The sequence below is a fragment of the Tiliqua scincoides genome, chromosome 1, assembly GCF_035046505.1.
Source record: "Tiliqua scincoides isolate rTilSci1 chromosome 1, rTilSci1.hap2, whole genome shotgun sequence".
Lineage (NCBI taxonomy): Eukaryota > Metazoa > Chordata > Lepidosauria > Squamata > Scincidae > Tiliqua > Tiliqua scincoides.
This window is the reverse complement of record NC_089821.1, coordinates 277,534,980-277,545,460: the sequence shown is the minus strand read 5'-3', so window position 1 is coordinate 277,545,460 and position 10,481 is coordinate 277,534,980.

Genomic DNA, 10,481 nt, shown 5'->3' with positions numbered 1-10,481 from the left:
TTAGGAGTGGACCTCAACAGGTGGGAAACCCTGGCCTCTGAGCAGCCCGCTTGGAGGCAGGCTGTGCAGCATGGCCTTTCCCAGTTTGAAGAGACACTTGGCCAACAGTCTGAGGCTAAGAGGCAAAGAAGGAAGGCCCATAGCCAGGGAGACAGACCACGGACAGACTACACTTGCTCCCGGTGTGGAAGGGACTGTCACTCCTGAATTGGCCTTTTCAGCCACACTAGACGCTGTTCCAGAACCACCATTCAGAGCGCGATATCATAGTCTTTCGAGACTGATGGTTGCCAACTCAACTCACAGTGGCCCACCAAACACCCCAGGGAGCACACAAGACAACAGACACAACCTGCATCCTGGTGCCTTCCCCTCCATCTGGCAATCACAGGCAGCTTGTCTCTAAAGCCAAGAGCTTGCACATACCTACTATGACTTGTAACCAGTAATGAACTTTTCCTCCAGAAGTCTGTCCAATCCCCTCTTAATGGCATCCAGGCAAGATGCCATCCCTACATCCTGTGGCAAGGAGTTCCACAAATTAATTACATGCTGGGTAAAAAAATATTTTCTTCTGCCTGTCCTAACTCTCACAGCGCTCTAGTTTGGTGGATGTCCCCTGGTTCTGGTGTTTCCAATTGGTCCTTCCAATGAACAGTCAGGGTTGATTTTCACGCTTGTCCTTCATGGCTCTCTGACATCACTCCTGTGCCTTCTGAGTCACACTGGCGCTTTTCTCTGTATACCTGGCTGCCCCAGCAGAGGGACACACACTACTGAGGGAAGCACTCCCTGCAGCTGCACCCGAAAGGTGCTTGTGCCAGGCAAGGTCTTGACACTGACAGTTCACACGGCTCTGTATGTACCCACCCACAGCCCCTTGCTCTCCTGCAGAAGCCCCTGCTCAGTGGCGTCATCCACCCCCCCCCCCCGCGCAGTGCGTCTTGGCCATGACGTCGCTTCTGGCCTGCCTTACTCAGGGCTCGGGCCTCGCCAGGTGGTTGCTATAGCAACCGCGGGGGGGCCGCGCCCGCTTGTGTGGTTTGGGTGTCGGCTCGCTCTCAGCCAATCAGGAGGCCGAAGCCGAGGGGCGTGTGGACGAGCCTCGCGGCGCCGGCCTATAAAAGGGCAGGTGGGCGGTGTCGCTTGGCGTGCGGCTGGTGGCTGCGTCTGCCGGCGCTCTGCCTCTTTGGCGAAGTCGGGCCAGGTAAGTGCCGCCTTCTCGCTCTGACCGCGGCTTTTCTGCCGCTCCGTCGCCCAGAGAGCCTCAGGGGGTGTCGTCCTGCGCCTGCAAATGCGCTCTGCACATGCCTAGAGGCACTCTTGGCTGACCGCTGCAGCGTGTTTCTCATCCAAAACCCTTGTCTTGAGGAGACTGTGGCTCCAATCCTATCCACACTACCTGGCAGTAAGACCCATTGATTGTAATGGGGCTTGCTTCTGAGTAGACATGGCTAGGAGCGGGCTCTGTGTGTTGCTTGTTCTTAATCACGTTTGATGTTTCTTAATTTGCCTTCCCCCTTCAAGTAAATACCAGGGATGTGCAGTGGGTGGGGAGGCAGGTGAGGCAGAGCCTCCCCACCGAGGTCCTTTGAAAAGCGCAGCTGCTGTGTAAGGTACCCAAGTACCCACATGCTCTGCACTCCCTCCTGCACTCCATGCTTGGGTGCCTCACTTGGCTGTGGTGCTTTTCAAAGGACTCCAGTGGGGAGGCTCTGCCTCGCCTGCCTCTCCACCCACTGCACATCCCATAGTTCTGCCCTTCTTCTGCCTCCTGGTCCTGAACATCTTTACCTGGCTTAGGTGGTGTGCCCCCATCCCCATGAGCCTTATCATTGACCATCAGGAACCCTCTCCATCATTGTTGATGACTGCCATCTAGTTTATTTTTTTGCTGCATGCTTTGTCAATGTTTTGCTCTGTGCTGTTGTTGTAAACCAAAGCAGGGTATATGTTTCTTAACTAGGGACAATTGTTTATCTTCATGTGTATGCTGCCCTATAGAACACCAGCAAAGAGACTGGCTTATTGCCCCAAGGCACATACAGTCTAGACGTGTCACGGGAGCACTGCAGAGGGAAAGCTGAACAGGGCAAGCTTCTGCCATTCTGCTCAGAAACAGGCTTGGTTTTGTAGGCAATGGAGGGATTAAGCTAAACACTTCATAGGGAAAAAAAGTACTTTATGGGGCTTGCCAGAAGAAGCTGCATCATGTAGGTGTCCAAATCTTTTGGAGCAGTAGCGGGTTCTTTCAAGCAGCAGGTTCAAACTATCATTGGTCTAACGAACAAAGTACATGCTGGCTTTCAGATCTCCTTGGGCTCCTTCACACTAATCTGTCATAGGGTAGGTTTCATTGATTGTTCTCTTTTTCATTTGATGCCACCTTTTTTCTTTCTCTTGCTGTAGTCCTCTCTCAATGGGGCATGCTCCTGTTGTCATTGTACGCTTGGACTTTCAGAAGCCTTTTCTAAAGGTTTGTCCCATCAAAGGCTTTCATATAAACTTAGCAGTCATGGTGTATGAGGGCAGGACCTGTTATGGATTCATAACTGGTTAAAGAACAGGAAGCAGAGAGTTGAAATAAATGGACAGTTCTCAAAGTGGAGGGGAGTATGAAGAGCCTCAAGGGTCTGTCTTGGAACCAGTACTTTTAACTTGTATGTAAATGATCTGAAGATAAACAACAAGATGGCCAAGTTTGCTGATGATGCCAAACTATTCAGTGTGGTAAGAACTAAAGCAGTTTGTGAAAAGCTCCACAAGAATCCCATTTAAATGGCTGAGTAGATACTCAATGGCTAATAATAATAATTAATAATAATAATAATAATAATACAGGTATTTCTATACCGCCTTTCTTGGTCCTCAGATTTCTCCTTAGACTTTATTCAAGGCGGTTTACATAGGCAGGCAAATTAAATCCCTGTAGGGATTTTTACAATTTTGAAAGAAGGTTTCTATCTTTCAAGAAACCACAACATTCAGATGTTTCTTTCTTGATCTGGTCGCACATTCTGGCCTCCATCCTTCCACGCTCAGGAATAGCTCGGCTCAGCTTGTCAGCTGCTTCAAGGTTGCACGGTGCCGGTGACCTCGAACTGGCGACCTTTGGATGTTATCTTCAGGCAAATGGAGGCTCAAGCCTCTAGACCAGACCTCCTGCCCTCAGGAGGTCTGAGGGTTCTATCAGGGTTAATGAGAGTGCCAATATATAGGCATGGGAATATATTCCCCTGGGGGCTGGGGATAAGAATAGACCCTCAGTTTGGCTGTACTTTAGTTGTACTCTTATGACAACATAAGAGGCAACTAAACAGCCACCAGGTAGATGGGACTCGTCAGCCTGGGAAGGCAGCTCATCTGAGAGAAGGAAAACTCTGATCCCAAACCTCCACTGCCTTATGGCTACATCCAGTTGTGGAAAAGGCTTCAGGAGTCAACCTCGAGGCAAAATCAGGAGCCGGAGTCCCTGAGGCAGTTCATGGCTGAACACAGTCACATTCTGGCAACTCCTGCGATGCCGCTGGAACCAACAGTATTGGCCTCTGCCTTTCCATTGGACCATTTCAGCGACGTGGAGAGGGGGGATTTGCTGCATGGGTAACAGCCTGTCCTCCATACCTACTTTACCCAGGCTTCGCGCACTGAAGAGGACACTCTGTTCCAGAGCCACCATTCAGAGCATGACACCATGGTCTTCCGAGACTGAAGGATGCCAACACACAGCATCCCTGCATAAGGTGTGGCCACATTTGGAATACCATGTTTCAGTCTAGTTGCTATGCCTCGGTGAAGGATGTAGAGCTGCAAATGAGGCCAACCAAAGTGATCAGAAGGCTGTCACGCCTTCCTTATGGTGACAGCATTTGAGTTTGTTTTTTTAAATTTGAGGAAAAGGTTATTTAAAGGGAGACATGATTGAGATTTATGCATTGTATGGAGAAAGTAAATCTTCTCTCTCCCCCCCCCCCCCCCCACAATAGTACCTAGGGATCACTCAGTGAAGCTGATTGCTGGAAGGTTTAGTATAGACAAAAGGAGGCACACAGCAGCTGATTAGGCTGTGGAATTTGTTGCCGCAAGTGTGATGATTTCTTTAGAAGGGATAGGACAAATTCATGGAAGAAGTCTAGTGAGGTCTACCTGTCATGATGCTTGTGTGGTATGTCCCAGTTCAGGCGTAGTATACCCCTGGATGTCAGTTGCCGTGGTGGGAGAGAAGTATGCCCTCTTTTGCTTGACTTCCCAGAGGCAGCTGGTGAGTCATGGTGGGAAGCAGAATGCTGGACTAGATGGCCCATTGGCCTTCAAAGCATAGTTGCTCAGTGGACACTGAAGCAGTAGCTTCTTGGTTGCGCTGAAGGAGGGGAAGTGGGGAAGAAGCAAGATGGGCTGGAAAGGAAGAGAGTTGTCTGATACCTGTCCTGGATTCCAGTGGAGAGAATCTATTCTCTCCCACCTATTGCAGCCCCAGTGGGTACACAAATGGCAGCAAGGCAAAGAACATGAGAAGGCTGTGACCCTTGCTTTTCATACTCTAAATTTCCAGAAGAGCACATAGAGGTTTTTGTGGGAGAAGCTCATTGAGAACCTTCTTTTGTGGCTTGATGGCCTTTGATAGCCCTTCCCTGGCTTGAGATGGTTGCCTCTATTTTATATCCTGCCGAGGATGTGGCAACAAACTCTTGATTTGCTCTGAGGCCAGATCCTTGATTAACATATACCTCTTTATTAGATTTAGCATTGGAGTTGGTGAAGACAGCTGGAGTTGGGAACCCTTCTTTTGTGTTTGTGTCACTGTGTTTAATGACTGTGCTTACTCCCAGGACATAGCTTTTGTTCACAAGTTCAAATTTGCCATGTAAGGAAGGTGTAGCCATACATGGACTTTTCCAAGAAAGAAAAGGCATGACTTCTCCAGCCAACTAGGCCAAAGTTGTGGCCTTCCTTGAGGTCTGTGGGAACTGAGATCTCATGCAGTCAGTTTTAATTTAAATGCCACAAGGCTTGCTTGGGTCAATTCTCCTTGCATGATTTGTCATCGCACACATGTCATTGTCATTCATAACAAAGAAAAATAAAAGTTTGCCAGGCAATGCTAGGGCCAGTCGTGGACTTGAAATGAAATTGTGGACAAAAGAAAATGTTCCTTCTGAATCCTGGAATTCAAGAGGAACAGTTGCAGAAAACACATTCAGTAAGAGTTACTTGTTAAATCCCACTGAAATAAAGTTCCTCAATGCCTGACTTGTCCCATTAATGGGACACTGGATGGGGAGGATGAGGATGGGGAGGTTAGAGAACAACAAGACAAAGGCAGGGTAGGAGAAGAAATTGGGAAAGGTAGGGAGATGGGATGTGATAGACAGTTTGGCACACTGAGAGGATGCAGGGACAAAGGAGCGAATAAGCAGCCCATCCTGGGGCATTCCGTGTATAAATGCTTTTATGCGAATGCCCGAAGTCTACGAGCAAAGGTGGGAGAACTGGAATGTCTGGTGACAAGGGAAAATATTGACATAGTGGGCATAACGGAAACCTGGTGGAATGCGGAGAATCAGTGGGATACCGCAATCCCGGGCTATAAACTCTACAGGAGGGACAGGCAGGGGCGTGTTGGAGGTGGGGTGGCCCTTTATGTTAAGGAAGGGATAGAATCCAGCAAAGTAGAGATTGAAGGTGGGTCCGACTCCACCGTAGAATCTCTGTGGGTTAAATTACCAGGCTTGAGCAGCGATGTAATACTGGGGGTGTGCTATCGTCCTCCAGACCAGAAATCTGATGGGGACCTTGAAATGAGGAAACAGATCAGGGAGGTGACAAGGAAGGACAGGGTTGTAATCATGGGGGACTTCAATTATCCTCATATTGACTGGGTCAATTTGTGTTCTGGTCACGATAAGGAAACCGGATTTCTTGACGTGCTAAATGACTGTGGCTTAGATCAGCTAGTCACGGAGCCCACCAGAGGACAGGTGACTCTGGATTTAATTTTGTGCGGTACGCAGGACCTGGTTAGAGATGTAAACGTTACTGAGCCATTGGGGAACAGTGATCATGCTGCGATCCGTTTTGACCTGCACGTTGGGGGAAGAATACCAGGCAAATCTCTAACAAAAACCCTTGACTTCCGACGGGCGGACTTCCCTCAAATGAGGAGGCTGGTTAGAAGGAGGTTGAAAGGGAGGGTAAAAAGAGTCCAATCTCTCCAGAGTGCATGGAGGCTGCTTAAAACAACAGTAATAGAGGCCCAGCAGAGGTGTATACCGCAAAGAAAGAAGGGTTCCACTAAATCCAGGAGGGTGCCCGCATGGCTAACCAGCCAAGTTAGAGAGGCTGTGAAGGGCAAGGAAGCTTCCTTCCGTAAATGGAAGTCTTGCCCTAATGAAGAGAATAAAAAGGAACATAAACTGTGGCAAAAGAAATGTAAGAAGGTGATAGGGGAGGCCAAGCGAGACTATGAGGAACGCATGGCCAGCAACATTAAGGGGAATAATAAAAGCTTCTTCAAATATGTTAGAAGCAGGAAACCCGCCAGAGAAGCGGTTGGCCCTCTGGATGGTGAGGGAGGGAAAGGGGAGATAAAAGGAGACTTAGAGATGGCAGAGAAATTAAATGAGTTCTTTGCATCTGTCTTCACGGCAGAAGACCTCGGGCAGATACCGCTGCCCGAACGGCCCCTCCTAACTGAGGAGTTAAGTCAGATAGAGGTTAAAAGAGAAGATGTATCAGACCTCATTGATAAATTAAAGATCAATAAGTCACCGGGCCCTGATGGCATCCACCCAAGGGTTATTAAGGAATTGAAGAATGAAGTTGCAGATCTCTTGACTAAGGTATGCAACTTGTCCCTCAAAACGGCCACGGTGCCAGAAGATTGGAGGATAGCAAATGTCACGCCTATTTTTAAAAAGGGAAAGAGGGGGGACCCGGGAAACTATAGGCCGGTCAGCCTAACATCTATACCGGGTAAGATGGTGGAATGCCTCATCAAAGATAGGATCTCAAAACACATAGACGAACAGGCCTTGCTGAGGGAGAGTCAGCATGGCTTCTGTAAGGGTAAGTCTTGCCTCACAAACCTTATAGAATTCTTTGAAAAGGTCAACAGGCATGTGGATGCGGGAGAACCCGTGGACATTATATATCTGGACTTTCAGAAGGCGTTTGACACGGTCCCTCACCAAAGGCTACTGAAAAAACTCCACAGTCAGGGAATTAGAGGACAGGTCCTCTCCTGGATTGAGAACTGGTTGGAGGCCAGGAGGCAGAGAGTGGGTGTCAATGGGCAATTTTCACAATGGAGAGAGGTGAAAAGCGGTGTGCCCCAAGGATCTGTCCTGGGACCGGTGCTTTTCAACCTCTTCATAAATGACCTGGAGACAGGGTTGAGCAGTGAAGTGGCTAAGTTTGCAGATGACACCAAACTTTTCCGAGTGGTAAAGACCAGAAGTGATTGTGAGGAGCTCCAGAAGGATCTCTCCAGACTGGCAGAATGGGCAGCAAAATGGCAGATGCGCTTCAATGTCAGTAAGTGTAAAGTCATGCACATTGGGGCAAAAAATCAAAACTTTAGATATAGGCTGATGGGTTCTGAGCTGTCTGTGACAGATCAGGAGAGAGATCTTGGGGTGGTGGTGGACAGGTCGATGAAAGTGTCGACCCAATGTGCGGCAGCAGTGAAGAAGGCCAATTCTATGCTTGGGATCATTAGGAAGGGTATTGAGAACAAAACGGTTAGTATTATAATGCCGTTGTACAAATCTATGGTAAGGCCACACCTGGAGTATTGTGTCCAGTTCTGGTCGCCGCATCTCAAAAAAGACATAGTGGAAATGGAAAAGGTGCAAAAGAGAGCGACTAAGATGATTACGGGGCTGGGGCACCTTCCTTATGTTCTTATGTACTGAGTGTATCTGGTGGTTTTTCTCTAGATTAGAGGTGCTCAAACCTGGCCCGGGGGCCATTCACAGCCCTTGGGGACCCCCAATCTGACCTGTGGGGAGCCCCCAGTTCCCAATAAGCCTCTAGCCCTCTGGTGACTTGCTGGAGCCCGTGCTGGCCCAACACAACTGCTCTCAGCGTGAGAGCAACTGTTCGATTTATTGTGTGAGCTGCAAGATGAGGGCTCCCTCCACTGCTTGCTGTTTCATGTATGTGATGCAGCAGCAGTAGTGAAGGAAAGTCCGGCCTTGCTTTATGCAAGGCCTTTTTATGGGCCTTGAGCTATTGCAAGACCTTCGTTCATATAAGTTCATCTCTAATATATTCATTCATGTAAATTTATTCAAATTTTAAATGTAAATTAATTCTCTGACACAGTGTCAGAGAGATGATGTGGCCCTCCTGCGAAAACGTTTGGACACCCCTGCTGTAGGTTAGCACCATGTTTTGTTCTTAAACAACATTCCCACACTTCCTGACTGCATGAAAAATTGAGATGGGACCTTCTGACCAAATGCTCTATATATCCTTCATCATATTGACCTTGCTGTCTCAGGCTTCCTAAAAGCTCTGGCATGTGGATGCGGGAGAACCCGTGGACATTATATATCTGGACTTTCAGAAGGCGTTTGACACGGTCCCTCACCAAAGGCTACTGAAAAAACTCCACAGTCAGGGAATTAGAGGACAGGTCCTCTCCTGGATTGAGAACTGGTTGGAGGCCAGGAAGCAGAGAGTGGGTGTCAATGGGCAATTTTCACCATGGAGAGAGGTGAAAAGCGGTGTGCCCCAAGGATCTGTCCTGGGACCGGTGCTTTTCAACCTCTTCATAAATGACCTGGAGACAGGGTTGAGCAGTGAAGTGGCTAAGTTTGCAGATGACACCAAACTTTTCCGAGTGGTAAAGACCAGAAGTAATTGTGAGGAGCTCCAGAAGGATCTCTCCAGACTGGCAGAATGGGCAGCAAAATGGCAGATGCGCTTCAATGTCAGTAAGTGTAAAGTCATGCACATTGGGGCAAAAAATCAAAACTTTAGATATAGGCTGATGGGTTCTGAGCTGTCTGTGACAGATCAGGAGAGAGATCTTGGGGTGGTGGTGGACAGGTCGATGAAAGTGTCGACCCAATGTGCGGCAGCAGTGAAGAAGGCCAATTCTATGCTTGGGATCATTAGGAAGGGTATTGAGAACAAAACGGTTAGTATTATAATGCCGTTGTACAAATCTATGGTAAGGCCACACCTGGAGTATTGTGTCCAGTTCTGGTCGCCGCATCTCAAAAAAGACATAGTGGAAATGGAAAAGGTGCAAAAGAGAGCAACTAAGATGATTACGGGGCTGGGGCACCTTTCTGATGAGGAAAGGCTACGGCGTTTGGGCCTCTTCAGCCTAGAAAAGAGACGCTTGAGGGGGGACATGATTGAGACATACAAAATTATGCAGGGGATGGACAGAGTGGATAGGGAGATGCTCTTTAAACTCTCACATAATACCAGAACCAGGGGCCATCCACTAAAATTGAGTGTTGGGCGGGTTAGGACAGACAAAAGAAAATATTTCTTTACTCAGCGCGTGGTCGGTCTGTGGAACTCCTTGCCACAGGATGTGGTGCTGGCGTCTAGCCTAGACGCCTTTAAAAGGGGATTGGACGAGTTTCTGGAGGAAAAATCCATTATGGGGTACAAGCCATGATGTGTATGCGCAACCTCCTGATTTTAGGAATGGGTTAAGTCAGAATGCCAGATGTAGGGGAGAGCACCAGGATGAGGTCTCTTGTTATCTGGTGTGCTCCCTGGGGCATTTGGTGGGCCGCTGTGAGATACAGGAAGCTGGACTAGATGGGCCTATGGCCTGATCCAGTGGGGCTGTTCTTATGTTCTTATGTTCTTATGTTCTTATGACATCCCATAATTCAGCTTGAGATCCCTTTGTGCCATAGAACCAACATCCTTTGCATTTTAATAATGGAACATGATCCATTGAAAGTATTCCTAGAGTTCACTTTATACTTGGGGAAACATCCATTGAAGGTCAGAAGTTAAAATGCTTGACTGTTAACAGTGAGGTGATGTAAAGAAAAACAGCTGGTGATGTGTAGCTCTGCTCCATTGTTCAATGGCCCTCCTGAGAATGGAAGGAGAAACTGTGCTCATGTAAGGGGCACTTTTGCTAATGCATCTCTTCCCATTCCTGGAAGGAGTTTTCAATAGTGGAGTGGCATTTTGCTAAAGTTAGAATCCAATTTGCTATAGGGAGGGGGCAAGCTTCTTTTTGTGTTGGTTAATATGTAACTGTGATGTCTGTTCTTTCTCCTGAACTTCCATTTCTTATTACTCCTTCAGGGAAAAAACAACCCCTTCTTGCATGTGTCTTTTGCAGTAGGACCACATTCCTGCAGCAGCTGAAAAGGCAACGGCAGATCTATAAATTGTCTGCCGGTTCTGCAGTGTGCCACACATAGCAAGTGCTGCATAAGCGATATTGTCCAGTGCAGTTTGTGAGCCTGAGGTTACCTAGTGCTTGGCTGCTAGAA